A 19,383-nucleotide genomic window follows, 5' to 3' on the forward strand; every position below is an offset into this window, starting at 1 on the left:
GGGGAGGGGGAGCTGGGACGGCCCCCAGGACCAGTCAGCTCAGCCTAGGGAAGTATGAGCTTGCTGAGGGTCTGTGCTCCCCTGAATCCTAAAACAAGTTCTTCCCTGGGGCAACCAGCTTATTCCTCCCTTTGCCATTCAGGCACTCTCTGATCACAAGACTTGACAAACTCTCTCCTCCTCTCTCAAGAAGAAAGGGGAGATGAGAGAACAGTAGAGAAAAGTCTGTCATGGCACTGTGGCATGTATCCACATTGGTCATGCAGGAAAAGGTTGGAACCACAGCTAATCTGAATCTTGGTTTAATTCCATTGATCCCCCCAGGACATGAGCTGATGGGAGGCCTGTGAGCAGACTTCACAAGGCCATCTCCCACTAGCCTCCTTAGCTCCCCTAAGAGGCTGTCATAAGATAGTTTGCATTGCCTCCTCGGTTTTGATGAGGTATGAGGACTCCTGTATCATCGCCTTCAGAATAGATCTAAAGAACATAGTTGAGGCCTAGAGTTAGGTCCTCAACATTATTGTATCCAAAACTCACATTACAGTTATTTGCGTCTTTTATTTTATTACTTTTCTTTTTTTTAATTAAAATTTATTGAGGTGACAATAGTCAACAAAACTACATAGGTTTCAAGTGTACAATTCTATAATACATAATCTACATATTGCATTATGTGTTCACTACTCATAGTCAGTTCTCCTTCCATCACCATATATTTGAACACCTTTACCCTCTTCTACCATCCCCTTGCACCCCTACCCAATGATAACTACTAAACTGTTGTTTGTATCTATGAGATTTTGTTTCTTTGTTTGTCTTGTTCCTTTGTTGCTTCCAGTTTTATATCTCACATATGAGTGAAGTCATATGGTTCTTGACTTAGTTCACTTAGTATAATGATCTCAGGATGCATCCATGTTGTCACAAATGGCAGTATTTCATATTTTATTATGGCAGAGCAGTATACCCTTGTGTATATATACCACATCTTCTTCATCCAATCATCTACCAAAGGATACTTTGGTTGTTGCCATGTGTTGGCCACTGTAAATAATGCTGCAGTAAACATCGGAGAACATATACCTTTACAGATAAATGTTTTCAGATTTTTGGGTAGATACCCAGAAGAGGGATTGTTGGGTCATGTGGTAATTCTATTCGTAACTTTTTGACAAACCTCCATACTGTTTTCCATAGCGGCTGTATCAATTTACATTCCCACCAACAGTGTATGAGGGTTCCTTTTTCTCCACAGCCTCTCCAACACTTGACATATTGGGTTGTCGGAAAAATCATGACGCATGTTTGTGATAGATGGCACTAGTTCATTTTTTGAAGTACTAGAGTCATTTACATCTGTTATTGCTGTGTCATTTGACAGCTGACAGTTCTAGTTTCATTCTAAAAAAATTGAGCAATTTGGTTGAGTTTTGGAGGTTTTACAACAAGTTGAAGATGGAAGACCTAACTGTGCATTTTTGCCATGTTTTACTCTTTTACTTCCATCAAGGGGAGAACGCACATCAATCTTGTAAACAGTTGCATAAAGTTTACGGTGACAATGCTCTACAAGAACGTCAGCGCCAACGATGGTTCACAAAATTCCATGCTGGTGATTTTGATCTCAACCACACTCCTCCATCAGGGAGGCCCACCGAGGTTGATGACGACAAAATGAAGGCATTGATCGAGTCAAACCCACCTTACATGACATGAGAGATTGCAGAGACATTGAACATCCATTATTCAAGTGTTCACGACCACCTGAAGAAGCTTGGATACATAAGCAAGCTCGATATTTGGGTTCCGCATTAACTCAAAGAAGTTAATTTGATGGCGCATATAAACATCTGCAATACGCTCATTAAATGTGAGGAAAATGATCCTTTTTTGAAGCGACTGATAATTGGTGATGAGAAGTAGGTTGTTTACAACAATGTGGTGTGCAAACGGTCTTGGTCCCGACATGATAATTCACCTCAAAGGACATCGAAAACAGATATTCATCAGAGGAAGGTTATGCTCTCAGTGTGGTGGGATTTTAAAGGTGTCGTGTTTTTTAAATTCCTACCAAGGAACCAAACAATCAATTTGAATCTGTACTGTCAGTAATTGGACAGTTTTAATGAATCCATCATCCAGAAACATGTAACATTTACAATGTTAATTGTAAAGGAGTTGTGTTCCATTGCGACAACATGAGACCACACACAAGTTTGATCATCCGTCAATAATGACTGGAGCTTGGATAGAATGTGTTGCCACACCCACCATACTCGCCTGACCTTGCACCATCAGACTTCCACTTGTTTCGCTCTCTTCAAACCTCCTTAGGGGGCTGGCCGAGTGGCTCAGTTGGTTAAGATCTCACTCAAGAGTGCGAGCTCTGAGCAACTAGCAGTTCAATTCCTGGCCCGAGGTGAGCTGCCAACAAGTGACAGGATAGCTCAACTAAAACACACACACACACACACACACACACACACACACACACACACACACACAAATCCTTGCATTGTATAACATTCAATTCAGAAGAGGCTGTAAATCAGCACCTTGTTCAGTTTTTTGCCGATAAAGACAGGTCCTTCTATGAACAAGGAATTATGAAGCTCACTGAAAGATGGCAAAAGGTTCTCAAACAAAACAGGCAATATATCATTAATTGATCTTTGTTCTTTATATAAATAAATGACCTTTGAAAAACATAGACAAAATACGTCATGACTTTTCCAACAACCCAATAATTTGTCTTGTTGATGATAGCCATTCTAACAGGTGTGAGGTGATATCTCATTGTGGTTTTGATTTTCATTTCCCTGATAGCTAGTGAAGTTGAGCATTTTTTCATATTCGAGATTGGACAATTATGTTTGCAAACTCATCCTAGAAAAAGTGCTACATACCTCATTGCTGAATATCACTATGGTCACTTTTGAAGCACTCCCCTTGGGAAGTTGGCTACTCATGCCAGCACCTAGTCCACCCTTCAAAGCAATTTTGAAACTTTTTCTAGAATGATCATCAGAACTGTCGTCATATTACCCTTAATGTCCTGAATGTCATCAAAATGTCTTCCTTTCAATATTTCCTTTATCTTCGAGTAAAGAAAGAGGTCATTGGGGGCCAGATCAGGTGAGGGTGTCTCCCAATACAGTTATTTGTTTATTGGCTTCAAACTCCTTCACAGACAGTGCCATGTGAGCTGGTGCATTGTCATGGTGCAAGAGCCATGAATTGTTGGTGAAAAGTTCAGGTCGTCTAACTTTTTCATGCAGCCTTTTCAGCACTTCCAAATAGTAAACTTGGTTAACTATTTGCTCAGTTGGTACAAATTCATAATGAATAATTCCTCTGATATCAAAAAAGGTTAGCAACATTGTTGCAACAAGTACACGAACTTAATTGTCAGACCTAATATCTGTTGGCCATTTCTATGTCCTATTTGGATGAATGTCTATTCAGGTCCTCTGCCCATTTTTTAACTGGATTGTTTGTCCTTTTGTTGTTGAGTTGTGTGAGTTCATCATATATTTTGGATATTAGCCCTTTATCGGAGACGTTGTTTTCAAATATCTTCTCCCATTCGGTTGTTTGCCTCTTGGTTTTTTTTTTATGGTTTCCTTTTTTTTTAAGATTTTATTGGGGAATTGGGGAAGGGGAACAGTGTTGGGGAAATGGGGAAGGGGAACAGTCAAGGTGTTGTCCTTCAATCTTAGTTGTGGAGGGTGCAGCTAGCTCAGCTCCAAGTCCAGTCGCCATTCAGCTCAAGGTGCTGTGTTCAATCTTAGTTGCAGGTGGGCGTAGCCCACCATCCCATGCAGGAACCCAACTGGCAACCTTGTTGTTAGGAGCACCTGCTCTCACTAGCTGAGCCATCCTGCCACCTGTTGGCAGCTCAGTGGCAGCTCAGCTCAGGCGCAGCTCACTGGCCCATGTGGGAATCGAACTGGCGACCCTGATGCTCAGAGCTTGTGCTATTAACCACGTGCTATTAAGCCCCTTGCGCAGCCCTGTTGATGGTTTCTTTTCCTGTGCAGAAGCTTTTTAGTCTGATATAGTCTCATTCATTTATTTGCCTCTTCTATGTTGGTGTCATCCTTTTTAGTGTGGGGAACAAGGACTCAGGAAAATGGCACTTTTGGCTACTCTTCTTTTTGTTGTCTATGTAAATAATGAATAGTTTGAAATAAAAATGGCTCATTGTTCTAAAGATAAATAAATTGCATTCTTCTCTGTCCCCAGTCCAATAATTTTAGCAATAGTCCCTTTGAGCCTGGAAAATCCCCAGAAATAACCTAAGCCTAGACTAGTTCCCCAGCTAGCTCCCTCTGATCTCATGCCTAGGAAAGTGAGAAGACATTCTGCTAAACTCATTTACCTGTCAGGAGTGATTCCAACTTCATGGTCCCAACCTTTCCTTGGGCCTCACGATCATGCCTCAAAACTTACAGACAAGTCACTCATCAGCAACCTCACATAGTCACCTCAACAGCCATTCTAAACCCATACATCACCCCCTCCATCTTACTTTGGGTCACCCAAATACATACCCCTATCTAGATATACCACCATTTAGAAGGCATTCTGCCTTCACAGTATCTGGGACATGACGTCCTAACCGAAGTAACAAAATAGCAAAACAGTTCTTGGCTTTTCACATTGAAAATCCATGATCTGGCCATAAGGCAAACTTCTAGAAGCCTAAGTGCACGGTCTGAGTCAGTTTTTCCTTTGAGGCTAGATTAAATTTTCCCAATATAAGGAAAGGAGGAAAGTCTCAAAGACAAAGCAAAAAAAGCTTACATAGCACTGTGGACTCTGAGAAGGTAACCTATAGCCTCTTAAAACTCAAGCTAAAACTCCAGAACTCCCATATTAGTCTGAATATCAGAAAGGACAATTAAATGTCATTTTTCCTCCCTAGTGTAGAAGACAGTTACCTGACAAGGACCCAGAGTCTCCTGATGCATCACAATTTGCAAGAATAAAGAAGAAATGCTGTGTGGTACCTAGGAAAATAGACCTGCCCATAATTTCCTGTAGTCAAAAGTATCGTGGGAGCAATGAAACATTTCCCAGGCAAGGAATCTGAAGTTACTCTGTGATCAGAACAAAGATGTATCAGTGACTGGCATAGGTAATTGACCAAAGGCCACACAAGAATATAACTCAGTGATGTCAACTTGGCTATATAAGAGCACAGAGTATTAGGATGCTTAAATCTGTATCCTCCCTCCAGAATATAAATACAACCCTGGTGAAACGTGGAGGGTCAAAGAGGGAGGCATCCTTAAATAGCTGAAATTATGTTTCCACATTCCTGTGTGACGGAGATGAAAAAAGAAAAGATCAGTGTTAGAAAGAAAAAATAAAGCAAAATTTCTTACACCCTTTAGTTGGTGGACTTGACTTATACTATAAATATAGGTAAGTTTAGAAACACTTATAAGTGGAGAAAACTAGCAAATTTCTAAGTTAACTAACCACTTCTATGCCTCAAAATACAGCTCTTACTGCCACCTGGTGGCAGTGTACTCTAAAGTGCAGGCTCCCTTCAATTTTGTGTGGATGAAATACTTTCTCCCTAAATTCTATGCAGTTTTATATTCCCATATTTCTACACATATCATCGTCTCTGGCTAGAACCATTTTTCACTGCACCTTGTTCACCTGATGAGGTGAGGTCTCATTTAGGTTTTATGTTTCAACTCAAATATTTCTTTTTTCTTTTTTTTTTAAGATTTTTATTGGGGAATTGGGGGATGGGAACAGCGTGGGGAATTGGGGGAAGGGGAACAGACAAGTTGCTGTCATTTTTGTTCTTCAGTCTAGTTGTGGAAGACGTTGCTTCACTGGCCCAAGTTGGCACCATCATTGCACTCTTCCCAGGCGAGGCAGATCAGTTGCCGGCTTCTGGACGGCTGCTTACAGCGGCTGCTGGCTACACATGGTAGCCCATGGCAACCCACTGCAGCAGGGGCTGCAGACTACACAGTCCCCGGCAACTCACGGCAGCCCAGCTCCAGGTTGAGCTGTTGTTCAGCATCTTAGCTGTAGAGGGCAGTGTCACTGGCCCTCATATGTCGGATCTGAACTGGGGCCCTCTGGCGTCCCAAGCCAGCTCTTAACCAATGTGCCACACGGCCGGCCCTCAAATATTTCTTTTTCTACGAAATCTTTTCTGTCCTCCCATCTCTGATCCCCTACCCTTGGCACAGTTAAACATAACCTCTCCTTTCTTTATGTTCCGATAAATTGGTACATATGTCTACATGTCATGTAGACTGGTTTCTTACTTTCATTTGTTCACATTTCTGCTTCCTTAAAAGACTGTTAGCTCATCCAAAGCATGAAACTAAGTCTGACTAATACTGGAATCCCCAAATTACAAAGCAGAAGACAGACTCAGAATATATGAAAGCTCAGGCACTGTTTCATGATATGTCTCATGGATATGTGGAGGGAAAAAATCAATAAACTCTATTTGAAAGATGTGTAAATATATGTACATACATTCAATTTTTGAAGGTTTTATTAATTAGTCAATGTCTTTCAACTTTTTTTGATTAAAGTTTATTGGGGTGAAAATGGTTAGTAAAATTACATAGGTTTCAGGTGTACAATTCCATAATACATCATCTATATATCACATTGTGTGTTCACCACCCAAAGTCAGTTCTCCTTCCATCACCATATATATGATCCCTTTTACCTTTATCTACCACCTCCCACCCCCTTTACCCTCTGGTAACCACTAAACTGTTGTCTGTGTCTATGAGTTTTTGTTTCTTAATTTGTTTGTCGTGTTCTTTTGTTGTTTTCATTTTTATATACCACATATCAGTGAAATCAAATGGTTCTCAACTTTTTCTGTCTGACTTATTTCGCTTAGCATAATGATCTCAAGGTCCTTCCATGTTGTCGTAAATGGCACTGTTTCATTTTTCTTATGGCAGATTAGTATTCCATCGTGTATATATACCACATCTTCTTTATCCAATCATCTACCGAAGGACGCTTTGGTTGTTTCCATGTCTTGGCCATCGTAAATAAAGCTGCAATGAACATTGGAGCACATATATCTTTATGGATAAATGTTTTCAGATTTTTTGGGTAGAAACCCAGGAAAGCGATTGTTGGGTCATGTGGTAATTCTATTCTTAATTTTTTCAGGAACTTCCACACTTCCTTCCATACTGCCTGCACCAATCTACTTTCCAACCAACAGTGTATGAGGGTTCATTTTTCTCCACAGACTCTCCAACACTTGTCATTATTTGTCTTGTTGATGATAGCCATTCTAACTGCTGTGAGGTGATATCTCATTGTGGTTTTGATTTGTATTTCTCTGATAACTAGTGATGTTGAGCATTTTTTCATGTCTATTGGCCATAAATATGTCCTCTTTGAAGAAATATCTATTCAGGTCCTCAGCCCATTTTTTAATTGGATTGTTAGTCTTATTGTCGTTGAGTTGTATGAGTTCCTTATATATTTTGGATATTAGTCCCTTATCGGAGGCATTGTTTGCAAAAATCTTCCATTCGGCTTGTTACCTGTTTGTTTTGTTGATGGTTTATTTTGCTGTGCAGAAGCTTTTTAGTTTTATATAGTCCTATTCATTTATTTTACCTTTTACTTCCCTTGCCTTTGAGGTCAAATTCATAAAATCCTCCTCGAACACAGGGTCCATAAGTTTAGCACCTAGGTTTTCTTCCATGCAGTTTATTGTTCCAGGTCTTATGTTTAGGTCTTTGATCCATTTTGAGTTAACTTTGATATACGATCACAGATAGCAGTCTAGTTTCATTCTTTTGCACGTGGCTTTCCAATTCTCCCAGCACCATTTATTGAAGAGGCTGTCTTTTCTCCATTGTATGTTTTTGGCTTTTTTGTCAAAAATTATCTGTCCATATTTATGTGGGTTTATTTCTGGGTTTTCAATTCTAATCCATTGGTCTGTGTGTCTGTTTTTCTGCCAATACCATACTGTTTTAATTATTGTTGCCCTGTAGTATAAGATGAAGTCAGGGAGTATGATACCTCCAACATTGTTCTTCTTTCTTAGAATTGCTTTGGTTATTCAGAGTATTTTGTGGTTCCACACAAATCTGATGATTTTTTGTTCTATTTCTTCAAAAATTCCCATTGGGATTTTGATGGGGATTGCATTAAATCTGTATATTGCTTTGGGTAATATGCCAATTTATCTATGTTGATTTTTTTTTAATTGGGGATTTGGGGGTATGGGAACAGTGCTGGGGAATTGGGGGAAGGGGAACAGACAAGTTGCTGTCATTTTTGTTCTTCAGTCTAGTTGTGGAGGACGTTGCTTCACTGGCCCAAGTTGGCACCATCATTGTGCTCTTCCCGGGTGAGGCAGATCAGTCGCCGGCTTCTGGACGGCCGCTCACTGCAGCTGATGGCCGCTCATGCTGGCTGCTGGCTACACACGGTAGCCCATGGCAACCCACTGCCACAGGGGCTGCAGCCCACGCCGTTGCCGGGACCCACAGCAGCCCAGCTCCAGGTTGAGCTGCCGTTCAGCATCTTAGCTGCGGAGGGCAGCATCACTGGCCCTCACATGTGGTATCCGAACCAGGGCCTTCTGGTGTCCCAAGCCAGCTCCCAACCATCATGCCACTCGGCCGGCCCTGTTGATTCTTTTAATCCATGAACAGGAAATATCTTTCCATTTCTTTGTGTCTTCTTCAATTTATTTTACAAATTTCTTACTGGTTTCAGTGTATAAGCCTTTCACATTCTTGGCTAACTTTATTCCTATGTATTTTATTCTTTTTGTTGCAATTGCAAAATGAATTGTTTTTGTTTATATTTCTTTTTCTGATATTTCATTGTTAGTATAGAGGAGTGCAATGGATTTTTGTATGTTGATTTTGTAGCTGGCAACTTTACTGTATTCGTTTATTGTTTCTAATAGTTTTTTGGTGGAGTCCTTAGGGTTTTCTATATATAGCATCATGTCATCTGCAAAAAGTGACAACTTAACTTCTTCATTCCCAATTCGGATGCCTTTTATTCCTTTCTCTTGCCTGATTGTTCTGGCTAGGACTTCCAGTGCCTTGTTGAAAAGTAGAGGTGATAGAGGACAGCCCTGTCGTGTTCCTGAATGTAGAGTGAAGGGCTTCAGTTTTTCACCATTATGATATTAGCTGAGGGTTTGTCATATACATGGCCTGTATTATGTTAAGGTATTTTCCTTCCATACTCTTTTTATTGAAAGTTTTAATAATAAATTGATGTTGTATCTTGTCAAATGCTTTTTCTGCATCTACTGATATAATCATATTCATTTTGTCCTTTATTTTGTTGATGTGGTGCATCACATTGATTGATTTGCATATGTTGAATCATCCTTGTGCCCCTGGGATGAGCCCCACTTGGTCATGATGTATAATCTTTTTAATGCATGTTTAATGCATTCAATTTGCTAGAATTTTGTTTAGGATTTATGCATCTGTATTCATCAGAGATATTGGTCTGTAATTTTCTTTTTTTGTGTTATCCTTTCCAGGTTTTGGTATCAGGGAAATGTTGGCCTCATAATATGAATTAGGAAGTATTGTCTGTTCTTCAATTTTTTGGAAGAGTTTGATTAGGACAGGTATTTATTCTTTGAATGTTTGGTAGAATTTACTAGTGAAGCCATCTCGTCCTGGACTTGTGCTTTTAGGAAGGTTTCGGATGACTTATTCAATTTCCTTACTGTTGATCAGTCTATATAGATTTTCCAATTCTTCATGATTCTGCCTGGGAAGGCTATATATTTCTAAGAATTTGTCTATTTCTTCTAGGTTATTGAATTTGGTGGCATATAGTCCTTCATAGTATTCTTGGGTGGCCCTTTGTATTTCTGTGGCATCCATAATAACTTCCCCTCTTTCATTTCTGATTTTGTTTATTTGTGTCTTTTCTCTTTTTATTTTAGTGAGTCTAGCCAAGGGTTTGTCAATTTTATTAATCTTTTCAAAGAGCCAGCTCTTTGTTGCATTAATTTTTTTCTATGGTCTTTTTGTTCTCTATTTCATTTAGTTGTGCTCTGATTTTCATTATTTCCTTCCTTCTGCTGACTTTGGGTTTCATTTGTTCTTCTTTTTCTAGTCCTTTAAGGTGTAACATGAGGTTATTTAGCTGGGATTTTTCTTCTTTCTTGAGATAGGCCAGTAATGATATAAATTTCCCTCTTATTACTGCTTTCGCTGCATCTCAAAAATTTTGGTAGGATATATTTTCATTCTCATTTGTTTCCATGTATCTTTTGATCTTTCCTCTTATTTCTTCTTAGACCCATTCGTTCTTTAAAAGTGTGTTGTTTAATATCCACATATTTGTGGTTTCTCCTGCTTTCTTTTGCTGTTGATATCCAATTACAAAACCTTGTGATCAGAAAATATGCTTGGTATGATTTCAATCTTCTGAAATTTGCTGAGGCTAGTTTTATGTCCCAATATATGGTCTATCCTTGAGAATGTTCCATGTACACTAGAAAATAATATATAGTCTGGTGTTCGAGTATGAAGTGCTGTATAAATGTCAATTATGTCCACTTCATCTAATGTGTCATTTGGGGCTGATATTTCTTTATTTATTTTTTGTCTGGATGATCTACCCATAGCTGTCAATGATGTATTTAGGTCCCCTACTATAATTGTGTTTTGGTCAATTTCTCCCTTTAGTTCTGTTACAAGTTGCTTTGTATATTTCAGTGCTCCCTGATTGTGGGCATAAATATTGATGACTATTTTGTCTTCTTGTTGTATAGTCCCCTTTATCATTATGAAATGTCCGTCTTTGTTTCTTGTTACCTTTTTTTTAATCCTGAAGTCTATTTCATCTGATAGCAGAATGGCTACATCTGCTTTCCTCTGAATACCATTTGCTTGGAGTATCAATTTCCACCCTTTCACTTTGAGTCTATATTTGTCCTTGTAGCTGAGATGAGTCTCTTGGAGGCAGCATATGGTTGGGTTAATTTTTTGACCAAATCTGCTACTCTGTGCCTTTTTATTGGTAAGCTCAGTCCATATACTTAGGGTGATTATTGATATATGAGGATTTCCTATCATTCTATCTTTTGTTTTCTGGTAGGCCTGTGTCTCCATTGTTTCTTTGCCTTTTTTGCTGTCTGTTATTTCATTGTGGTGGTATTCTATGATTTTTCCCTCTATTTCTTCTTTTTTTATGTTATGTATTTCAGTTCTGGATTTTTTTTTAGTGGTTACCATTAAGTTTATGTAAAAGAAAGTTTCATATTTAGAGTATTCCATTTTCTTCAGCATGCTTCCTTTCTCCATTCCCTTGTGCCGGTTCAGACATTTAGTCTCTCCTCTTTTGTTTTGTTGTCACAAATTATTCCTACTTATGCTGTGAGTTGATTTCTGTGCTGCGGTAGCACGTTGTCTTTCTCTTTTTTTAAGTGTTTTTTTTTTCTTTACCCTGTATGTTATGTTTAAGTGTATAGTGTCCCCTTTTGTGTAGAGGTTGACATTTCCTGCTTCTGCCTGTCTGTTCATAATACTACTCATGGTTTTGTAGTCTTTTGTTGTTTTGTTTCAGGTTGAATAGCCTCCTGCAGTATTTCTTGTAGTGCAGGTTATGTGTTAGAAAATTCCCTCAGCTTCTGTATGTTTACAAAGGCTTTTATTCCTCCTTCATATCTAAAGGATATCTTTGCTGGATATATTATTCTTGGCTCATAATTTCTGTCTTTCAATAGTTTGAATATTTGATTCCACTCCCTCTTGGTTTGCAGAGTTTCTGTTGAAAAATTTGATGATAATCTAATGAGCATTCCTTTGTAGGTTACCATCTTCTTTTCCCTGGCTGCCTTGAGGATTCTTTCTTTGTTGTTAATTTTTTACAGCTTCAATACAATGTGCCTTGGAGAAAGCCTGTTGAGATTGAGGTAATTAGGTGTTCCATTTGCTTCTTGGATTCAACAATCCAGTTTGGGAAGTTCTCATCAACTATTTGTTTGAATATACCCTTCTCCCTTTCTTCTCCTTCTGGTATGCTTATTATTCTTATATTGCTCTTTCTGATGGAGTCAGAAAGTTCTTGTAGAGTTCTTTCATTTCTTTTAACTCTCAAATCTCTCTCTTTTTCCATCTGTGTCATTTCCTGATTTCTATCTTTGATGTCACTGATTCTTTCCTACTACTCGTCAGCTCTATTATCTAAGCTGGCTATTTCATTCTTCATTTCTTTTATTGAGTTCTTCATCTCCAGAAATTCTATTCGGTTCTTTTTAAAATTTAAATCTCTTTGGTAAAATCTTTATTCTGTTCTTTGATTCTATTTCTGAGTTCATTAAACTGCCTTTCTGTGTTTTCTTCCATCTCACTGAGTTTTTTTCATGACTGCAATCTTGAATTCTCTGTTATATAAGCCACATATTTCTATGTCTTTAAGTTTATTTTCTGGAGAGTTTTCATTTTCTTTCTGAGCTGCCTTGTTACCTTGGTTATTCATGGCAATTTATGGGTTATTATTTCTCTTCCTAGGCATCTACAGGAGTAGGTTCTCCAATAGGTTGATAGGAAGAAGTCTTTCTTTTGTTTTCCAATAGGTGTTGGTGGAATGTTTAATTTTCTCTGCCACTGCAACCTTTTATTCTCTCTCACGCTGCAGTGTTATATTTTCTCTGCACTGTTTCGGCTTCTCACATGATGGTGGAGGGGGTTCCCTGGAAGGAGGGCTTCTCCTCTGTAAGCAGTTCACCTGGGTCTCAGGGCACTACCTTTGTGAGGGGATGTGGAAAGCTTCTGAAGTTCCAAAGTTCTTCCTGCACCAGTTTCAGAGCCTGTGTGTTTCAGTGGCTCTGTTTACCCCTGCAGGGATCCGCCCAGATAGGTAGGGGGACGGGGCGGGGTGGGTTGTGAAAGGTGGCTCTGAGTAATGGTGGTGACCACTAGCAAAACCATTCCTGCACCCAAGGCTACCTCCCCTTCGCTGGACCTAGTTGGGCTGTGAGTTCATTGCTGCAGGGCCTTAGTTCTCAGAACAGCAAATATTCTGTTCTTTTTATCTGACACTACTACAATTCTGCTTGTAGCACTGGAAATGTGGGGGTGGGGCAAGCTCTGGGAGGGTGGGAAGGGGTCAGCTAGGCTCCGTGCTTATGTCTTCTGTCCTCTGCTTGACAGTGAGGGCTTAAACCACTGTTCTCGTCCTTTTTCCCTCAGTCTTTGCTCCAAGGTCTCTGTCATGAGTGTTGGGTTCAGCTATGTTATATGCTGATCCCTCAGGCAGGACTGTGGGCCATGCAGGGAGCTCTAGCAGTTTGAATTCTTCCCTCACCACATCTGCTGTAGCTCTGGAATGCTCTGCATTCTGCGGGCCCACACAGCCCTTGTCTCCACATTTGCCCCTGACCTCCTCCCCCACTTGCCCAATTTGCCCACCTTTAGATTATTTCAATTGCAGGTCTCTTAGTCTTGTCTGTCTGCTGCACAGGGAGTTCTTTGTGGAATTATAGCTATTCAATTTGTTATAAATTCCAGGGCAGATTTCAAGACGCTCACCTCACACCACCATATCTATGATGTCTTTCAACTTCTTTTTCTACTAGACATGCTCCGTTTTTGAAATAAGAGAATTGAAATCTCTATTGTAAATGTATGTTTCCATTTCCCACTCTACTAGTTTCGGTGATGGGTATTTAAATCCTCTGTTGCTATGACTCCTTCAGAAAATATGACTTGTGTTATGACTGATGACCTTCTTTATCCTACTTAGAAAATTTAAGGTTAAATGTTACTTTGTTGAATACTAATATAACTATTTCTTTTATGTTATGTGCTCCACTCTCTTGTGAGATTAAGAAGCAGGAAAATACCCAGAGTTTCTCAAAGAAGTAAGAGGGGTGACAAGAGCAGGGCTTACCACATCAGCTCAATCAAACATCTTAACAAGATATCAAATGTCAGAATAAATTGAGGCTTAAAAAGATAAGGGAACTTAGCTACTTTTACACTGCTAAGAAATAGAAGAACAAGCATCAATTCCAAAACCTATTCTCTTTCTATTTCCTTGGGCCCCCTCATCTACACATATCTAGTGATGTCCTCCATAGCTACGTTATATTGCACCATTATGCCTAAGTTGGAGAAGGCAGACTGGACTTACAGTAATGGGTAGAAGATGATACAAATATAGGCTTCTCCATTCTCAATCCTGTTGGATGGGGCCGAGTCAGCCTTGCCTGTATGGGTGGGGTGAGGAAGCATGGAGAGTACTATGGTCTGAATGTTTCTGTCTCTCCAAAATTTATACACTGAAGTCTTAACCCCCAAAGAAGATGGTACCAAGAGGTGAGGACTTTGGGAAGTGCTTAAGTCATGAGGACAGACCCCAGATAATGGGAATAGTAAGGTATACAAAAAGACCCCATAGAGCTTACTAGCCCTTTCCATAATGTGAGAACACAATGAGAAGGTACCAGTTATGAACCAGGAAGAGAGCCCTCAACAGAAGGTGACCATGCTGGTGACTTGATCTTAGACTTCCAACCTGCACAGTTGTGAGAAATAAATATCTGTTGTTTATAAGCTACACAGTCTGTGGTATTTTATTATAGAAATGCAAATAGACTAAGATAGGACTTGTCAGACAGAAAGCCAGGTAAAATGACATCAAGATGGGCAATATCTGGGGAGGGTGAGAAGCACCACCTGCTGTTCCACCTGCCTACAAAGCCCCTCCACTTGTTAAATGATACACTCATCCAAATCCTACAGCCAGCTCTTCCCGCTCTGCCTCTTCCAGAAAGCCCAGCCTGACAGACCCAGGCCTCCCCTCAGCTCCCAGGCTGTGGCAGTCTGACCCTCATGCACAATTTCACCCTGCCTCACTTTCCATCTTTCCTGTGGCCCCACTTCCGAAGGAGTGTCATGTCCCCAGGTAGTCTAAGAGCCTGAGTCTCCTCCCAGAGAGGCCATGTGCTATGTGTTGTGGAGACAGACATAGACAAGGCCTAGGTTTCCTCCTTGTCCCCTTACTGCTGGGAGAAATTGCTGTCTGTCAAGATTCTCCTCTGGGATAGAATGTCATGTGTTTTTTTCCCCTCTCTGCCCTTTTGACTCTCAGAAACACATGTCTCAATGAGCTCTTTAGTGCCTCATTAAATCACAGATGAATTTCTGTTCATATTCTGGGCCATTGCCCTAATGCCAAAAACATACTTAAATAGATTTTAAAGAAGAGAAATAATACAATGTTCTCAAATCACAATGGAATGACTACATTCCACTACAAATCACTACAAATGACAGAAAGACAGCAGTAAAATACCAAAATATTTGAAGATTAAACAACACACTTTATTTTTTTTCAGAACCCAAAGCTTTTATTTAACCAATGCAATGAATGTTATAAAAAGATATAATTGGTACATTTGCAACAAGATGGTCAGTATCATAAGGAGCAATATTTGTTTAGTTTATTATTATTTTTTTCAATTACTGTTGATATACAATATTAAATTAGTTTCAGGTGTACAATACAGTGATTAGACATTATCACTTATGAAGTGATCACCTTGATAAATCTAGTGCCCATTTGACACCATGCACAGTTATTACAATGCTATTGACTATATTCCTTATACTATACTGTACATCCCCATTACTATTTTGTAACTACCAACTTGCAATTCTTAATCCTGTCATCTTTTTCATTCATCCCCCTGAACCACCTTCCCATCTGGCAACCATCAAAATGTTCTCTGTACCTATGGATCTGTTTCTGTTTTGTTTATTTTGTTCTTTAAATTCCACATATAAGTGAATTCATATGGCATTTGTCTTGCTCTATCTGACTTTCTCCACTCAGCACAATACCCTCTAGGTCCATTCATGTTGTTACAAATGGCATGATTTCATTCTTTTTATGGCTGGCTAATATTCCGTTGTACATGTATACCACCTCTTCTTTATCCATTCATCCATTATGGACAGCCAGGTTGCCTCCATATCTTGGCAATTGTAAATAATGCTGCAATGAACATATGGGTGCATGTATCCTTCAAAGTAGGGTTTTTTGGGTTTCTTCAGATAAATACCCAGAAGTAGGATTACTTAGTCCTTTTTTGTCAATTGTTATAGCCTTTGTTTTGAAGTCATAATGTCTTATATAAGTATTGCTACCCCAGCTTTTTGCTTTGTTTGTTTCTATTTTCATAAAATATCATTTTTCTATCCCTTTACTTTCAATCTCTGTGTATCTTTTGATCTGAAATGAAGTGAGTCTCTTGTAGGCAGTGTAAGTAAGTTTTCATATCTATTCAGCCACCCTATGTTTTTTCTTTGGAGCATTTAATCTATTTACAACATTATATTGAGTTGTTGAAAAAGTCATGACGTATTTTTTCTATGTTTTTCATTGCAAAAATGCGTCATAACTTTTCCGACAACCCAATAGTTGTTGCAATTTTATTATTCACATTTTTATCCTTTTTTTCTTCTACTTAAATAAGTTTTTTAAAGATTTCTTGCAATAGTGGTTTGGTTATTAACTCCTTTAGCTTTTTCTTGTCTGGGAAGCTCTTTATCTGCCTTTCAATTCTAAATGATAGCATTGCTGGGTAGAGTAATCTTGGTGCTAGGTCCTTGCTTTTCATCAATTTGAATATTTCATGCCAAACCCTCAAACCCTTCTGCCCTGCAAAGATTCTGTTGATAAATCATGTGACAGTTCTTTGGGACCTCCCTTGGAGGTAACTGCTTTTCTCTTGCTGCTTTTAAGATTCTCTCTTTGTCTTTCATCTTTGCCATTTTAATTATAATGTGTCTTGGTGTGAGCCTCTTTGGGTTCATCTTGTTTGGGACTCTCTGTGCTTCCTGGACTTGTGTGTCTGTTTCTTTCATCAGGTTAGGAAAATTTTCAGTCATTATTTCTTCAAATAGATTATCAATCCCTTGCTCTCACTCTTTTCCTTTTGGCACCTATATGATGCGAATGTTATTATGCTGGATGTTGTCACAGAGGTCCCTTAAACTATGCTCATTTTTTAAGTTTTTTTTCTTTTTTCTTTTCTGATTGGGTGTTTTCTGCTACCTTGTTTTCTAAATCACTGTTTTGATTCTCTGCTTCATCTAATCTGCTGTTGATTTCTTCTAGTGTATTGTATTCTTCATTTAGTTATTGCATTCTTCATTTCTGACTGGTTCTTTTTTATTGTTTCCTATCTCCAATTTTATGTTTCTTATCTCTTTGTTGAAGTTCTCACTAAGTTTCTTAAGCATTCTTATAACCAGTGTTTTAAACTCTGTGCCTGGTAGATTGGTTCCCTCCATTTCACTTAATTCCTTTTGTGGAGTTTTCTCCTATTATTTTACCCGGAACATGTTTCTTTTCTGTCCTCATTCTGGCTGCTTCTCAGTGTTTGCTTCTATGTATTAGGTAGATCTCCTATGTCTCTCAGTATTTGCCAGATCACCTTATGTAGTATGTGTCTTGTGTGGTCCAGTGGCACAGTCTCCTTGATCACGTGTGTGTGTGTGTGTGTGTGTTTGTGTTCCAAGAATGTCTCTTGTGTGTGTTCTGTGTATTCCCCTGTTGTAGTTGAACCTTAATTGAGTTTGGCACATCAGCGGGTGAGATTGACTCTCAGGCTGACTAGATGTGAAGATTGGCTATGCCCACAGTATATAAGCTGCTGTGTGCGGGGTAGCCCCTCAGAGGGGTATTTGCCCCTCTTGTGCCTGTTGAGACCACCCTTTGAGTTTGCCACTTGTGGGGCTAATCAGGTAGTGCTCTGGTGTGGTCTGAGCCTGGCCTCTTGGGTGTGTTGTTTCTGGTGCCTCGTGGGAGGGATTCCTGTGCAGGCCAATTTTAGCCTTGCCTGTGACCATCCTGGGGCTAACTGGTAATAGTTATAAAGCTATATGCAATTGATTGCTGACTGTGTTGGACCTGGAGGCACATGGGGGTGACCTCACTGTGAACTAAGGCCAGCTGCCACTATTATCAGGCCTGGGGCAGCTTAGCAGATAGGAGGGGACATTGGAGGCGTGGGTGAAACAGGGGAAGGGATTAAGAAGTGTAAATTGGTTGCTACAAATTAGGCATGGGGATGGACGGTATAGCAGAAGGAATATAGTCAGTAATATTGGGGCTGGCCGAGTGGCTCAGTTGGTTAAGAGTTTGCTTGAGAGCACGAGCTCTGAGCAACAGGGTTGCTGGTTTGATTCCCACATGGGCCAGTGAGCTTCGCCCGAGCTGCACCTGAGCTGTGCCCGAGCTGAGCTGCTGCTGAGCTGCCAACAGGTGGCAGGATGGCTCAGCTGGTGATAACACATGCTCCTAATGACAAGATTGCCTGTTTGATGGTGGGCTACGCCCACCCGCGGCTGGGATTGAACTTGGCACCTTGAGCTGAGCTGCCACCCGGATGGCTCAGTGGATAGAGTGTGCCCTCTTAACAGCAAGGTTGCCGGTTCGACTCCTACATGAAAATAATAATAATAGTAATAATAATGATAATAATAATAATAACAACAATATTGTAATAACTATGTATGGTATCAGATGGGTACTAGGTTTATTGGGGTGATAGATGAGAGGAGATTGGGGGCAGGGTAAAAACGGTGAAGGGATTAAGAAGTACAAATTGTTAATTACAAAAGAGTAATGGGGATGTAAAGTAAAGCATAGGGAATATAGTCAGTAATATGGTATTAACTATGTATAGTGACAGATGGGTACTAGACTAGTCAGGGAGATCACTCCTTACATTATATAAATGTCTAACCACTGTGCTGTACACCTGAAATTAATATAAAATAACATTAAATGTCAACTGCAACTGAAAAATTTAAAAAGAGGGGAAGGTTAAGAGGAATAAGAGGTTTGAATTTCCAGGTATAAAACAAATAAGTCATGAGGATGTAATGTACAGCATAGGGAATATACTCGTAGTCAATAATATTGTGATACTGTGGTATGGTGTCAGATGGTTGCTGAACTTATCATTATGATCACTTCTTTAGGTATATAAATGTTTCATAACTATGGCATACACCTGAAACTAATGTAATACTGTATGTTAGCTATATTCTAATAAAAGTATTTTTAAAAATAAGTTTTTATAATGTATGCACCCTTGAAACTGCTCTCACCATCAAGATACAGAATATTTCCGACAACCAAAAAGTTTCCTTGTGCATCTGTGCAGGCAATTCCCTCGCTCCAAGCCCTAGGCAACTATTTATCTGCTTTCTTTAAAAAAAATTATCTTTCTGTCCGGCCGAGTGGTGCGATGGTTAAGAACTCACTTGGGATGCCAGAGGGCCCCGGTTCGGATCCCACATATGAGGGCCAGTGACACTGCCCTCCACAGCTAAGATGCTGAACAAC

Source organism: Hipposideros armiger, unplaced genomic scaffold (assembly GCF_001890085.2).
Source record: "Hipposideros armiger isolate ML-2016 unplaced genomic scaffold, ASM189008v1 scaffold_551, whole genome shotgun sequence".
Classification (NCBI taxonomy): Eukaryota; Metazoa; Chordata; class Mammalia; order Chiroptera; family Hipposideridae; genus Hipposideros; species Hipposideros armiger.